This window comes from Lissotriton vulgaris, chromosome 3_1 (genome assembly GCF_964263255.1).
Source record: "Lissotriton vulgaris chromosome 3_1, aLisVul1.2, whole genome shotgun sequence".
NCBI lineage: Eukaryota > Metazoa > Chordata > Amphibia > Caudata > Salamandridae > Lissotriton > Lissotriton vulgaris.
Window position 1 is genome coordinate 1,470,482,501 of NC_141689.1, and position 14,966 is coordinate 1,470,497,466.

Below are 14,966 nucleotides of genomic sequence, written 5' to 3' on the forward strand. Positions count from 1 at the left end.
ATTCATACACCTCCAACAGTCCATCATCAACCTACGCTACCAGGATGGCACCCACAGAAATGCACTGCACGTTGGCCAATACCAAATGCATACACCCCACACCTCAACTCCACAATAATGCAACTCACAACACAGGAAATGCACACATCACAATCTCACATACAACATGTACACCCACCAGACATGACAGCACAACTCACTGTGGGAACGTGACCCAGCCATGTACATTAGCTATGAACGGCATGGCACCTCAGCCACACAATAGCAGAATATCGGAAGAGGTGGGGACCAGGCGTGTGCGAAGGAAGTAAGTGCCCGATGAATGAGAATGTACACAAAGCCAAGTGTGGCGTGGATGTGATGGCCAGACTGCGGTATGCAGACCACACACACATATCCATGTCAACACCCACCGTTTGGAGTGTAGTGGACAGTGGATGCAACCGTGTCACCCAGCCAGTTGGGAAGATCGTGGGAATGTAGCTTGTTACGTTCCCCCGTAAGCGTAAGTGGAGTGGGCTAGCCTGGTGTACGCCAGGCCAGCGTAGAGGTGTGAATAAAAGGCATGGAACTCTGGGCGTGGTCTTCTTCTGGATTGCCCAACGTCTCTACCAGGGCAGTGCCTCTCACCCCACCATGAGGCCGATGCCGTCGCCGTGAGCAGGGTTGCCTGCGATCCTGTGTGCCTGCACTCCCTTCGATGTGGTGCCACCAAGTCTGTGCATAGCATCTCAACCACACGTACATGGGAGCCCACGCAGACTACTGCCTGCGACCTACGCTGAGCTTGAGTAGATCACAGATTTGGAACTGAACATCGATTTTTCAAAGGCAGAGTACATTTCATTGCATGCAAGGCGAGGCATCTGAGGATGACGCGTTGCATTTGGGAGGTAAAAAGGAACATCGTTAGGAGGTGACCAAGCACTACCGACGACTGCCCTGGTATCACTAACCCTGTGCATAGTGAGCCAACAACACGTGTCTGTGGGCCACTGCTGACTGCTGCCTCCAGCCTACACTGTGGTCCAGTAGGTCACAGAGTCTTGATTTGGCAATGGCGGAGTTCATATCAGTGTACCAGCATCATTGCAGACTGCATCCCCGATCAGCCCCGGTGCCACTAAGTCTGTTCCCCGAAATTCATGGTCACTCGTCAGACCTCTCAAGACCAAGCAAGACATTTCCGTTTGTGCCCTGAGAAATAGAGTCTACTGGCCAAAAAAAGAAAATGCAAATCGGAACAGCTGTTGGAGTTCAACGGTTCGCAAGCGGAATCTTAAAATGGCCACCGACATGAAAGACGAGTCGGTGGTCTAGTGTTTACTTTCCTTTTCAGGTGCAGTGTGTTAGGTGAAGCGTGCGTGCCAATTCTAATGCGCACTTCATGAGAGCACCATGAGAGAGACGGTTGACAGCCTTTGTTATCCTGTCACCAATCGATATTTTTTTAGATTCGCGTCGTGTTTTTTCTAAATAAATCGAGTTACTCCCAAGTCAGTCTTATTCCTACTAGCTATATCCTATTGAAGTAGACAACAAACATTCAGGAGACACAGAAGAGCTACTAGAGTTAATTTACCGACTCCAGTCCTCAGCAACAGTCGGAGCCTCGAGCGGACGAATTGGAGTTACGCAATATTCTTCTAGACCTAGGAAGAGAGAGAGACAGATAAGTTAAAGTAGTGCATGAGTAATAATAAAAGTATGGTTAAGAGTTTTTAGTAGAGAAGTAAAGGTGAATTAACTGAGCAGTACAAGGTAATTTGGAGTAACGAATATAGAGATTCATAAAGATACTTACCCAGTTATCGTTTATTGAAATCCTGGAAAAAATATAAGACATTTAAGACAATAGTTAATCAAATAAAAAGGGACAAGCAACAACAAGGAAATAACCTAAAATACGACAGACCACACCACTAGAACAGAGAGCTCATAATAGGAGGTAAGAGTAGATTTAAGAGTGATAAATAGTAGAAATTAAAACACAAATGAAAAAGAGTTAAATATCACATATGTTTACAGATTATACTACAAGAGTTCAAGAGTACAAAACACGAAAAGATAAGAAAGAAAATAAGCACTAGTCTCTGGATTGTTTGGTAAGAGATTGTATAGATAAGAATTAGGAATTAGGAGGATTAGGAAAGGAAGCTAATCCATCTCTTCTTGTATGTATTAGGACTTCGAAGATTCGCCGTTATTACAGACGAGCAAAGAAGCAGAAAAGAACAGATCCAGAGCAACAGTCTGTTCCTGTGCAAGTCGTGGTAGGAGAACCCTCTTGTCCCTTTGACATCACTCTCTGGTCGTACATTGGTGGCGTCTGAGTCTGTGGAGTAGTGGGTAGTTTACATCCTCATGCAGGTGATACTGGATTGGTGGTGGCAATGAGGCTGTTGCTTTCCACTCCCCCATTTGCTGCTTCTGGATAACATCAGACCTCTGCATCATGCCCTGGAGGACAACTTCCTCTGTCCCCCGCAACCCTCTGCCACATTCCCCATGGACATTGACGAGGACCCGCTCAGTCCCTGTGGACCTACCTCAGTACACCACAAGTCACAGTCCTGTGGTGATGTGCCCGTGCTGGCCGCTGTGCATCCGGGGCCACTAACTCTGTGCAGCTCAAGTCAGGGACCCTTTTTGAATCAATATTGGATGGCCTCTGAGACTATGGCCTTGGGGTCGTCAACACCATGTGTCTGTGGTCCTGAGCTGTCCACTGCTTTCGGCCTCAACTGTGGTCCATCAGGGCTCACACATCCAATCGAGTCATGACCGACCCGGACGTGGCTTCACCGCAGGAGGCACACGCCACCATCGCCAGGACCACCTCAAACCGACATCTGTGAAAGTCAAAATAGTGGTACTGGCAGACTAACGGAATTGCTCACACCTGTCGAGGATGCCATCATCTGCCTGTTACCCTGCTCAGCACCCCAGGTGCCATTAACTGAGTGCACTGCAACCCATGGATCGTTACTGATTGAGTTATGTGCTGTAGAGAGGTTGCGCAGCAGGGTCACGTCAGGCAGTGTCGGAGACCTGGGATGTTGATGTGGAAGATGATGCAGGTCACCCTCTGGTTCATGAAGATAAGGACGGTGCACCAAAATGAAGTCAAAAGACTTCCAATATATCCAAATATATCCTTTATTCTGTTTTCAAATTTTAAAATTCAACCTCAGCCAACGCATTTCGCTCCATTGGGACTTTGTAGGGGTCCGTATTGACCTGAAGGTTAAGTCACTGAGCAATATTTACCCAAAATATGTAAATTAAATTCAACGGGCAAGTGTAGGGACCATCTGTGTTTGCCAAAGTTGACGTGCTTCTCCCGTCCTAATGTCCTAACACACCCCACTTCGTCTGAATCAGGAATATCCCGAAGGGACACAATCCTAGTCATTTTCATCACATGAGCGCGCTCAGCTCCAGTGCCCCAACCTCAGTGCACTGCAACTCACAGGCACTTCTGTTTGTATGTTGAGTGACCTCTGTACTTACTCCGGCTTCCTCCATGTTGCTCAGCAGTTGACTCTGTTATGCAGGTTTATATGTTTCTGTTGCCCTGGTGATCACTGTTCAGGTTGTTGCCAGTCCCAAGAACTCCGTGCGAGCTGGCTTGCACTCACCCCACACACATCCAGCACAGGCTTTACTGTACATGTGCCCCTGCCATTAAAGGGGCTGTTCGCACGTGTCCGTAGCCAGTTCAACATGATATCTGTGTGTCTCCCTGTGGTCTTGTTGTATGCATGAGGGCCCCGGGAGCTACAACATTACTATGTGCTGTGTACAGCGGATGCAACCATGTGACCGCAGGCAGTGGGTTAGAGTATGGAGATGTTGCTTTGTCGTCACCCACTCAATTCGTAAGGGGAGTTGATGGGCCGTCTTACGCAGAGCCAACGTGGGTGTGCTACTGATGTTTGGGTGCCCCTGGGCATGGTTTCATACTGGGAGTGTGTATCTGCATGTGTCTGTGGCAGTGTGGGGTGTAGATAGTCCCTGAAGGATAATGGACACCCACGTCTGTGATTTAGTTCACCTTCCATGGGTTCAGACCCCACCGCACCTGTTCAGCCACCTCCTTTTGGCGTTCTGACACCTGGCATGGGGGCGCCATGTGTGGTTCAGTGAAGTGTTGTGAGACAACCGTGCTTGCTGGTGCATCTTGCTAAATGGCCAATTGAAAGGTCTGTGTTTCCTCTGAGTAGCTTGGCTGCCCTGGTCCTGGTGGTGGGTTGCATAGGATGTCCATGATCTGTTGCAGGGTGTTAGTGTCGAAGGTGTGGTAGTCCTCTCCGGCATCACTGATGTGTGGTCTTCTGTGCTCTGCTGGAAGTGTTGTGTGTTCCTCTGCAATGTTAAGAGGAGATGCATGTTGACATTGTATTGACATGTATGTTGGCACATTGTTCTTGTTACATGTAGACTGTCTGACAACCAACGTCCTCAAGCTAAACTCACAAAAACCAGACTTTCTTCTAATCTCCCCCCCTAATAATTCCCAGGAGACAAAGGAATGGTTGATCACTGCACTTAACTGCACACCAACTCTGGTGGACTCCACCAAATCACTTGGAATTACACTAGATAAAAACCTTAACATGCAAACACACATCAACCTATTAGCTAAAAATGCACACTTTCACCTCAGCTGTCTCAGGAAAATGAAGCCTTACATCAAGAACCCGGACCTCAAAACTGCAGTTCAGTCCTTAGACATCTCAAGGCTGGATTACAGATGCACCACCCTCGCGGGGCTTCCCAAAATCTTAGTCACCCCATTAAAAGCCTGTCTCAACACTGCAGCAAGACTCCTAACAGGAGCCAGGAAATTTGACCACATATTGCCACACCTGAAAGCGCTCAACTGGCTTCCTTTTAAAGCAAGAATCCACCTAAAAATGCCATGCATCACTCACAAAGCGCTTCACCACAATACTCCCCAGTACCTATCTCAAAAACTGACCTTATCTGGAGGAATCAGACATTCAAGTAGTGCTGATAATCTACTCCTGAAACCCTCACACTTAAAAAAGAAAAAAACCTCTGACAGAGCATTCTCGGGAGCAGCACCAAGAGTATGGAACTCGCTTCCTCCCTACATCAGAAAAACCTCCTCTACTCTTCTGTTCGAAAAAGAAGCAAAATCATTCCTTATGGTCAAATTCCTCCCGTAAACTATCATATGGACCTTTCCAGATGTACACCCTAAACTTGCCCCTTCTATCCCTCGAAAGACACCTTCGCTGCTCTCGACCCATTGCTTAGAAATACTCTCACGCCTGCGACCTTACGAACTTTGTAAAATAAGTATTCTTTTTGCAAATTGTTTTATTCGTATTGTGCCCTCAGTATAAAGTGCTCCGATAACGTTCCCTGGGTCTGGTCCATGCTATAGAAAACATTAAAAGTAAAAAAATGAAAAAAGAATTACATTGTGATTGTTTGTGAGGTGCAGGGTTTGGATAATGGACTGTGTACATTTGGACTACTTGAAGGATGTGAGGCTCTTTGCGTACATTTCCATTTCACAGTTTCCAGCTCTGTCAGATGTAGTAGGCCTGTTTCTGCGTGTGTGTGGCCCCAGTTGTTTCCTCTGTTATGCAGAGTCGTGTTTGCGCATTGTACCACATTGTCGTCAATGTGGGTGTGCTGTTCTTGCTATATGTGTGTGCTGGAGCGTGCCACAGCGGTCAGGGCCATGAATCAGGGTTATTGCAGGTGTGCAGTGTGCTACACTTCAATGTGTATGTGTGCCATTGTGCCCATTTTCCCCTGTACTCCCAGTCCCTGGTCGCTACTCACCCTCTTGATATTGTGTCAGGTCTTCCCGAGCTGTGTCTGCACTCCCAACTCCTCGCACCGTCTCCACACTGTTGATTGTGGCCTCCATTTCCTCCAGCTCCTCCTGTGGCGAAGGACTCTCGCCTCCTGTCACCGTTGCTGCCTTCCTGTTGGCAGCGGCTTTGTGCGTGGTTTAGATTTTCAAATCATGCCAGCGCCTCTTAGCCTCCTCCATTGGCCTCCTTGACATTCCAACTGCATTCCCGGTAGTCTAACTGGGGGTCAGTTGATGGTAGTGTTCTGTCACCTCTGTGACGCTGATCTGGTTTGCCTGCGGACTGCACCTTGTCTTCCTCTCCCTCTTCTTCCTGGCCTTCCCTGACCCTGTTGTTCCTTGCTGGTGGTCTGTGGAACTTTTGGGGTTCGCGTCAGCCTCTGCGCTCGGTCAGGGTGCATCCATGCTACTACGCAATTTGGATCGTTTTGGGTGTATTGCTTTTGTAGCTTTTATAGTGCATTTTCCTGCTAGATGCATGGTATTTGCTGGCCTGTTGCTGGTTTTAGCTGCTTTTTGTACCACTATTGGCCTCATCGCAGGATTTTTAGAGTTTGCGTTTTGCATTTTTGCGGCGTGGTGTTGATTTTAACGCGGACATTTGACGTGTTATCTGGAGACTATCACATGGTACCGCTGTGTTGAGAATGCTTTGTTAACACAGCATAATTTTCCCACAATGGACTGCGATGTTGGAAGTTGTGTTAAGTTACTTTTTCGATGGTTATTACATGTTCTTGAGAATATGCCCCATAGTGTACAAGGCTTGTGCAACATGTGGCCCTGCACCCACTGGCAAACTCAGTCAGTTCTGCAAAACAACATCTAAGGAGCACTGACAAGTCCAGGGTGTTGCCATGCACGGACTGTATCATGTCGGGGTACGGAAAGTCTGTATGGACATTTATGCGGTAAGTAAATAATCCACAAATCCCACAGTATAGACACTGTGGTCAGACAATTATTAAATGACCTACTAGCCAATTTGGGTGTTCTGGATACAAGATGAAAACAACAGCAAAATCCTGGACTTGCAGTTCGTGTCAAGTCAAGTCAAGTCATAAAATTTGTATAGCGCACTACATACCCAGAGGGTTTCAAGGCGCTTAGGAAGGGGAGGAGGATTATTTGTCAAATATCCACGTTTTAAGCTGCTTTCTGAACGCTAGGTGATTCTGGGTGAGGCGAAGGTAAGCGGGGAGTGAGTTCCATGTTTTGGCAGCCAGGTATGAGAAGGATCTGCCTCCCATGGTGGTCTTGTTGATGCGAGGTACAGTGGCGAAGGCTTGGCTGGAAGAGCGAAGTTGGCGGGAGGGGGTGTAGAAGGACAGTCGAGAGTTGAGGCAGTCTGGTCCGATGTCGTAGAGTGATTTGTGTGCGTGGGTAAGCAGTCGGAAAGTAATTCTCTTGTTGACGGGTAGCCAGTGGAGGTCTTTAAGGTGACCAGAGATGTGTTCGTTGCGTGGGATGTCTAATATGAGCCTGGCTGAGGCGTTTTGGATTCGTTGTAGTTTCTTCTGGAGTTTAGCGGTGGTACCTGCGTAGAGGGTGTTTCCGTAGTCCAGTCGGCTCGTGACTAGAGCGTGGGTGACTGTTTTCCTTGTTTCGGTGGGGATCCAGCGAAATGTTTTTCTGAGCATGCGAAGAATGTTAAAGCAGGAAGAGGATACGGCGCTGACTTGTCTGTTCATTGAGAGTGAAGAATCCAGGATGACGCCAAGGTTCCGTGCGTGGTCTGTCGGGATGGGTGCATTTCCGAGGGCTTCCGGCCACCAGGAGTCGTCCCATGCAGAGGGGGAATTACCTAAGATGAGGACTTCTGTTTTGTCTGAGTTCAGTTTCAGACGGCTTTGTTTCATCCATTCGGCGACTTCTTTCATTCCTTCGTGTAGGTTAGTTTTGGCGGTGCTGGGGTCCTTGGTGAGAGATAGGATTAGTTGAGTGTCATCCGCGTAAGAGATGATGTTGAGGTTGTGTTGGTGGGCGATGGCCGCGAGGGGGCTCATGTATACGTTGAAGAGGGTGGGACTGAGTGAGGATCCTTGTGGTACGCCGCAGATGATTTCAGAGGCCTCAGACTTGAATGGTGGGAGGCGGACTCTCTGGGTTCTTCCGGTGAGGAACGAGGTGATCCATTCCAGAGCCTTTCCTTGGATTCCGATGTTTCTGAGGCGTTGTAAAAGGGTGCTGTGGCAGACTGTGTCGAAGGCTGCTGAGAGGTCCAGGAGGATGAGGCGACTGTGTCTCCATTGTCCAGTAGAGTTCGAATGTCGTCTGTTGCTGCGATGAGGGCGGTCTCAGTGCTGTGTTTGGCTCGGAATCCAGATTGTGAGGGGTCGAGTGATTTGTTGGCTTCGAGGAAGGCGGCGAGCTGGTTGTTGACAGCTTTCTCGATGACTTTGGCCGGGAATGGAAGAAGCGAGATGGGGCGGTAGTTTTTGAGTTCGGTGGGGTCTGCTGTTGGTTTTTTCAGAAGGGCGGTGAGTTCAGCGTGTTTCCAGTCTTCTGGGAAGGTGGCGGAGTTGAAGGAGCAGTTGATGACGTCTCGGAGGTGCGGGGCTATGACGGAGTCTGCTTTGTTGAAGATGTGGTGAGGGCATGGGTCTGTGGGGGATCCAGAGTGGATGGAATTCATCAGGCGGATGGTGTCCTCAGTGGAGATTGGGTTCCAGGCGTTAAGGGTGTTAACGGGGGGAGGATGGTCAGCTGGTGGTAGGGTGGGTTGGCTTCCGGGTTGGTTGTCAAAGCTGTTGTGGATGTCAGCAATCTTGTTGTGGAAAAAAGAGGCTAGAGAATCGCAGAGGGTTTGAGAGGGGGTGATGTCGTTGGAGTTGGCCGAGGGGTTGGAAAATTCCTTGACGATGTTGAAGAGTTCCTTGCTGTTGTGGGCGTTGTTGTCAAGTCGATCCTTGAATGCTGTTTTCTTGGCTTTTCGGATCAGTTGGTGGTGAGTGCGGGTGGCGCTTTTGAAGGCGTCCTTGGTGCTGGTGGTTGGGTCTTTTTTCCAGGCCTTTTCAAGGGAGCGGCACAGTTTCTTGGACTTTTTGAGGTCATCGTTGAACCATGAAGCCTTCTTGTTGCCAAGTTTGTGTTGACGTTTTTTCAGTGGTGCTAAGGTGTCGGCGGTGTTGGATAGCCAAAGGGTGAGGTTGGAGGCGGCTTCGTTGGCGTTAGAGGAGAGGGCTGGGGAGGTTTGAAGGAGCGATGTGGAGATCTGCTCCATGGTGATTTTGTTCCAGTTTCTTTGTAGAGTTGGTTGGAGGTGGTTGATGGGTTTCGGCTTGTTGTAGGTGAAGTGAACGCAGCTGTGGTCAGTCCAGAGGAGATCTGTGGTGTGGCTGAAGGAGACGTGGTTGCTGGAGGTGAAGATTGGGTCGAGTGTGTGGCCTGCGATGTGGGTGGGGGTAGTGACCAGTTGTTTAAGTCCGAGGTTGGCTAGGTTGTCCAAGAGGGTGGCAGTGTTGCGGTCGATGATCTTTTCAAGGTGGAAGTTGAGGTCTCCCAGAAGGATGTAGTCTTTGGAGGGGAGCGCGTGTGGGGTGATGAAGTCTGTGATGTCTTCACTGAATTTTGCGCGGGGTCCTGGTGGCCTGTAGAGGAGGGTGCCTCTGAGTGTGGTCTTGGGGTCGATGTGGATCTGGAAGTGAAGGTGTTCGGAGTTAGCGAGGTTGGCGTCAGAGCTGGTTGAGATGCGGATTGATTTCTTATGGACGATAGCGATTCCTCCTCCTGTATGGTCGGTGCGGTCCTTGCGTGTGATCTTATAGTCTTCTGGGATGGCAATGGCGATGTCAGGGGCGGAGGAAGCGTTCATCCATGTTTCTGTTAGGAAGGCGACGTCTGGAGAGATGGTGTCTAGTAGATTCCAGAGGTCGATGGCGTGTCTGTGGACCGATCGGGTGTTGAGAAGGATGCATTCTAGGTGGTTGGGGTCGGGAGTCTGTGGAGTGGTCGTAGCGGGGATGTTGTCAGGATACCAGAGGCATGTTTAAAGACAACATATTTGGTATAAATGCAATGTGCTGACAATTTTGCAGCAAGATGATCGGGTTTCTTGTGATTAGAGATGTTCTCGAATGCAGCAGGATCAAAAGGCTTTGAACTGCACAAGAAGGGACTTTTCTGTGCCAAGAATGTGCCGTATATTTGGGAGGGCTAGGACCCACAGCATATACTTTGTTAAGTTCTTCCTAGTCATACTGGCGCTGAGGTGCAAGGACAGGGTAAATCAGAAGGTAGCACTCATGATAGACAACATGACTGGAGTGAAAGCAGTGCAGCTTCTATTCAGGCTGACCTGTGTTTTACAATTTCACAAACACATGGCCAAATTATAATACAATTAAGGCATTACCAGATAGTCTGAGGCTTTATCAGGTTTGACCTGCAAATAAATACTTAGATCAGACTTATTTTAAGTGGTGAGAACCCCATCAGCCTTTAATATCGCAATCTCTATCTTTTCAATATCCTTTCTATCTTGCCAACTAAATATAGATGAAGTCTTCTAATTTTATTATAGTTTGCTGAGCTCTACATGTCACGGAGACCAGGAAACAGGAGCATTCTGCTACTAATACTGAGCTAATGGAAAACGCATTTTACAGAAATAAGGGCATACCTTTACTTTTATAATGGTATATTTAACAATAATCATAGGGCAATGTTAGAATTCCCAGGATCCCTTGTTGGCTGAGGTAGGTACCGTATGTCAAACAGGAACCCACGAGCCCCAACATTAGGAAAAAGACAGGTCGCCTCTAGAGATGGACCCCGCTCCACCCCCTTGGTAGCTTGGCACCAGCAGCCGGGCTTATCTTTAAGGCCAATGTGTAAAGTATTTGCAATTACGCTCACACCAATCCAGTGATGACACCACAGACTCCACACAAGTTTCATAGAAAAACAATTATATGTTTATAAAAAATATATACAATGCGACCACACAATACTAAACCAACATATGAGTCGGTGTAATACTCCCTCTGGCCTATTATTATTGAGCTAAACGAAACAATCCTATGTAATCCTAATGTCGTAATATGCAGTTCGTTATGCAAGGATCAGGTACTTCACAACATAAGAATAATGCAGCTCATACTACGGCTATCTGGCGATTGGTACTGTCACTGTAATGCAATGCATAAAGCAACGACATGGTAAACTACTATGCCCCCGTAATGCAATGCGTATGGTCCTCTTTCAGGTACTCTGTTAGGAAAAAGCAATGCAATGTATAATACAGTTATCAGGCAGTTCATTATGCGAAACTAATGTAATGCAGAACACATATATCTGGCAGTTCGGTATGCAACACTAATGCAATGTGTAATACGAGAATCCAGCAAATAATGAAGCAGGACTAAGACAAGGCATACCACATCTATCAGGCAGTTCATTATGCAAACCTAGTGCAATGCGTAACACACCTATCAGGCAGTTCGTTAGGCAAACTAATGCAATGGGAATATGACAAAACAGGCAGTCTGTTGTGCAGGAATAAAGCAATGCGTTATGCGCAGGCGCGGCTAGCGGGCCGTGACGGAACCGTTCCGTCACCAGCACAGCCAACCCGAGGCTCGTGACGGAACGGTTCCGTCACGAGCACGGACAGGGTTAAAGCACAAAAACCTAACCACTTCTGAAAGAGTGGCTTACAAACACATCATCGAAAAACCCTATTCATAAAAAGATGTGTTATTGCAGGGTGAGTTCAGGCATACTAAACGTCGCCTATCCATCTTAAGCCTTTGGGAAGATAGGCTGGCAAATACATTACACAGGCTTTCCATTCTATTCTAATGGGCAAGATGGCCTTTCAACAGTGAAAGGATATTGAGATTATTTCACTACCAGGACATGGTACACGCCTTGGTACATGTCCCACCTTTCACATGCAATGCGCCCTATCCAGGGGGTACCCTAGACCTACCATAGGGATGCCTGATGTGTATGGAAAGGGAAGGGCAGGGTCTGGTAAGTGTGTGCACATACTAGAGCAACATGACAGTTTAGAAAACTGTGCGCAGGCGCTGCAATGCCAGGCCTGAGTTCCCTTCTCAAGCTACTTGAGTGGGTGACACAATAGGTGCTGCAGGCCCAGCAGTAGCATTTGCATTACTAGCCCTGGCACACATAGCGTACTATACTAGGGACTTTACTAGTAAAGCAAACATACCAATACTGGACAGCTAATCTCCATTACTCTCTACACAGGGAGCACTTGCACTTTGACACTGTTTAGCAGTGGCAAAGTGTCCAAAGCATCTATGTTGGCAACACATTTCAGAAAAAAAGGTCTAAGGGAAAATCAAAATGTTTAGGGAACATTAGCCAAAAAGGGCCAAGTCCCACAGGCAATATTTATCATTATTTCACACAATGCAGGAAGATATCTGGCTGCGCTGTGTGAAGGGGAAGGGCTGAAAAGCACTGTTATCAATCAAGATAGGGAAGGGCAGGCATGCGCAGTATCTACCACAATATGGCACATTCCTGCTCTCTGTCTATGCAGGTTCACAAACTGCTGCCTAGTGCCAACGAAGCCACATTTGCACCATGATGCAGCGGTGCCAGTGTTACAGGCAGGATTGTTTTTGTGCAGGAAGGGAAAACTTCCTACACACAGACAATCCTTTAAGGCTCTCATGTTCTTTTCTCATTCTACATGTGCTGCAGAAGGCAAAATAAAGACATTTCTCTTCATTACACCTCCCCTGGGAAGGTGTAGCATTCTGACGCATTCCGAGGTCTGCCAGTATTTGCAAATCTGAGAATGCTTCAGAATTCATGCGTGAGAATAACCATCCTTCACCTATGGAACGCCTCCCTGGGGCAGAGTAATGCAAGGCAGTGACTTACGCTGCCTTGCTTTACTCCAGACTAACCAAATCTCATTATAGGTTTTGAGTCATCCTATGCCCCCTTGTGTGGCATAAGAGGGATACAAAACCCTTGATAAATATACCCCACAGTGCATAAATATATTCTTGTATTAATGGACAGTATGAAGCAATATTGGTTAAATTAAATCACTCTTCCTTGTGTTTATAAACAACAGGTGTTGCCATTCTACACTCCATCAGAGTATTCTTCAGTTTGTGAGAGCAAAGCCATTTTTGGGGCTCTACATATTTTCCAGCTGATCGTGTGTTCAAATGTATTTCCTCGCTCACATTTCTTATGAGAGCACTTTGAGAGAGTGCAAGAACTGTCCAAGGTCTGTGACATAGAATATTTCACCTAAGAGAACATCATCTTCGAGCTGTTGTTCCTTTCTGACTAATAAGAAATCTTCCATCTTCAGCGGAGTAACACAAAATTAAGATTCCTGAATTTGACAGCTAGGACAGGAATATCTTGATTGGGCCATCTTTCTCTGTGTGCTGTAGGGCCTGTGGGTGTCTGCATTAAACCTCTGGCTATCTCTGGCTATCTCTCTCTCAAAGTACTTAAGGTGTGTAAACAGAACAACTACTTGTAGCTTGTAGTGCAAAATGTCAGGTAAATTACCTGAAATTATGCGTAACTTGTGCAAAATGTACTTTGGGGTATCTTGATTTGAAAATAAACAAAGGGCATACCTAACCTTCAAAAGGTACTCGAGATACTGACAAATGGACTGGTTTGCCTTTCATGACATATTTTCTGCTTGAAATTGTCTCCCACAAGACACTTTTGCTCAAACATATAATTTGCTGAAAAAATATTTAGTGAAATTTCACACTGGTGTAATTTCTTTCATTTGAATTTGCATAGCCCCTGTGCTGCAAATGCTAGAAGACAAATGCAAGATGGAGGGGACAGTCAGTTAAACAGATGGGCTGGAAGACAGGGGCGCAACTAGGTCTTAAATTCGGGGGGGCTAACATGACATACAAAGGGGCGTGGTTAACATGTTAATCAATGGGGGCGGGGCTAAAATGGCAAACAATCAGGATCGGGTAATACTCAGGCCAAGCTAAGAAAAAGAAATGGCAAATTCTGCATTCGAAACTAGACAACAATCAGTTTTATGAGAATTCAATTGGAGAACAGAGGGTAATGTGAACCAATTATATATCCATCCATCACCACCCCCTTTTGTACCGCTTTTGGCCGCCATAAGTGTGGCAGGGTATGCTCAGACGTGAGTTCCTTGCTCACTTTGCCACTGGATTCAAGCAAGCCGGGCTGAAGACGGCTGGAATGCCAGAAACCGGTCCTCCGAAGCTTGTTTCCGGTCCAGGGAAGACATGGCTTGGCAGTTCGGGTTGGACTGTTCCCATGAGGCACAGGGTCAGACTGATTTGCATATAGCCATGTCTGAACTGGGGTGGAAGAGTGGGCTGAAGAGCGGTGATGAATTAAACCCAGATCTTTTGACTGGGTGTGAGTGTTTGATTGATTCAGATGCTCCATCCATCACCACCCCCTTTTGTACCCCATTTATATAACAGACAAGGGATGTGTTCCTCTTGCAATAAAGCGTCACTCAAATACATTAAATTGCCTCACAACGATTTTATGTAGATGGTTAAAATTACACCCTTTTTTCTAATGGAATGCCCATGAAACTGGGTCAAAAGAGCCCAGAACAACATGCTACTCTCTGAAAAACCTAGACTGTTCACAGATATAATTCACACAAAAAAGGGGACTCTGTCCACCCCGCAAAGACAGAGAAGGAATTTGAGATTTTGCAATGTGTCCATTTGAAGTGTTGTTACAAACTATAGCACCAACAAACATTAATTTATTGGCAGCACCGACATTAAAGCATGGTGCTTTAATGTATAGGCAATGGAAGTAGTGGCGGGTGGGATGCTGTGCAACAGCATCCCCATCATCACCATGCTGGAATTCAGAGGGTGCCTGAGAAATAATAAAGCATTTACATTTTGATAATATCATGTTACATTTGCTGTCTTCAAAAGACAGGTCAATTGCCAGGCTGTTGATACTGCAAAAACACAAACCTTGGTAATTGCATCCCTGTCACAAAGTTCCAGTCCTCACCTCTTCGGCTGGCGCAGCTCCTATTATAATTGCATTTATATAGCGCTCACTAACCCTGATGAGGCGATAAAGCGCTTTTTCGGTGAGTAGCACGCTACTCTAGGACCCATAG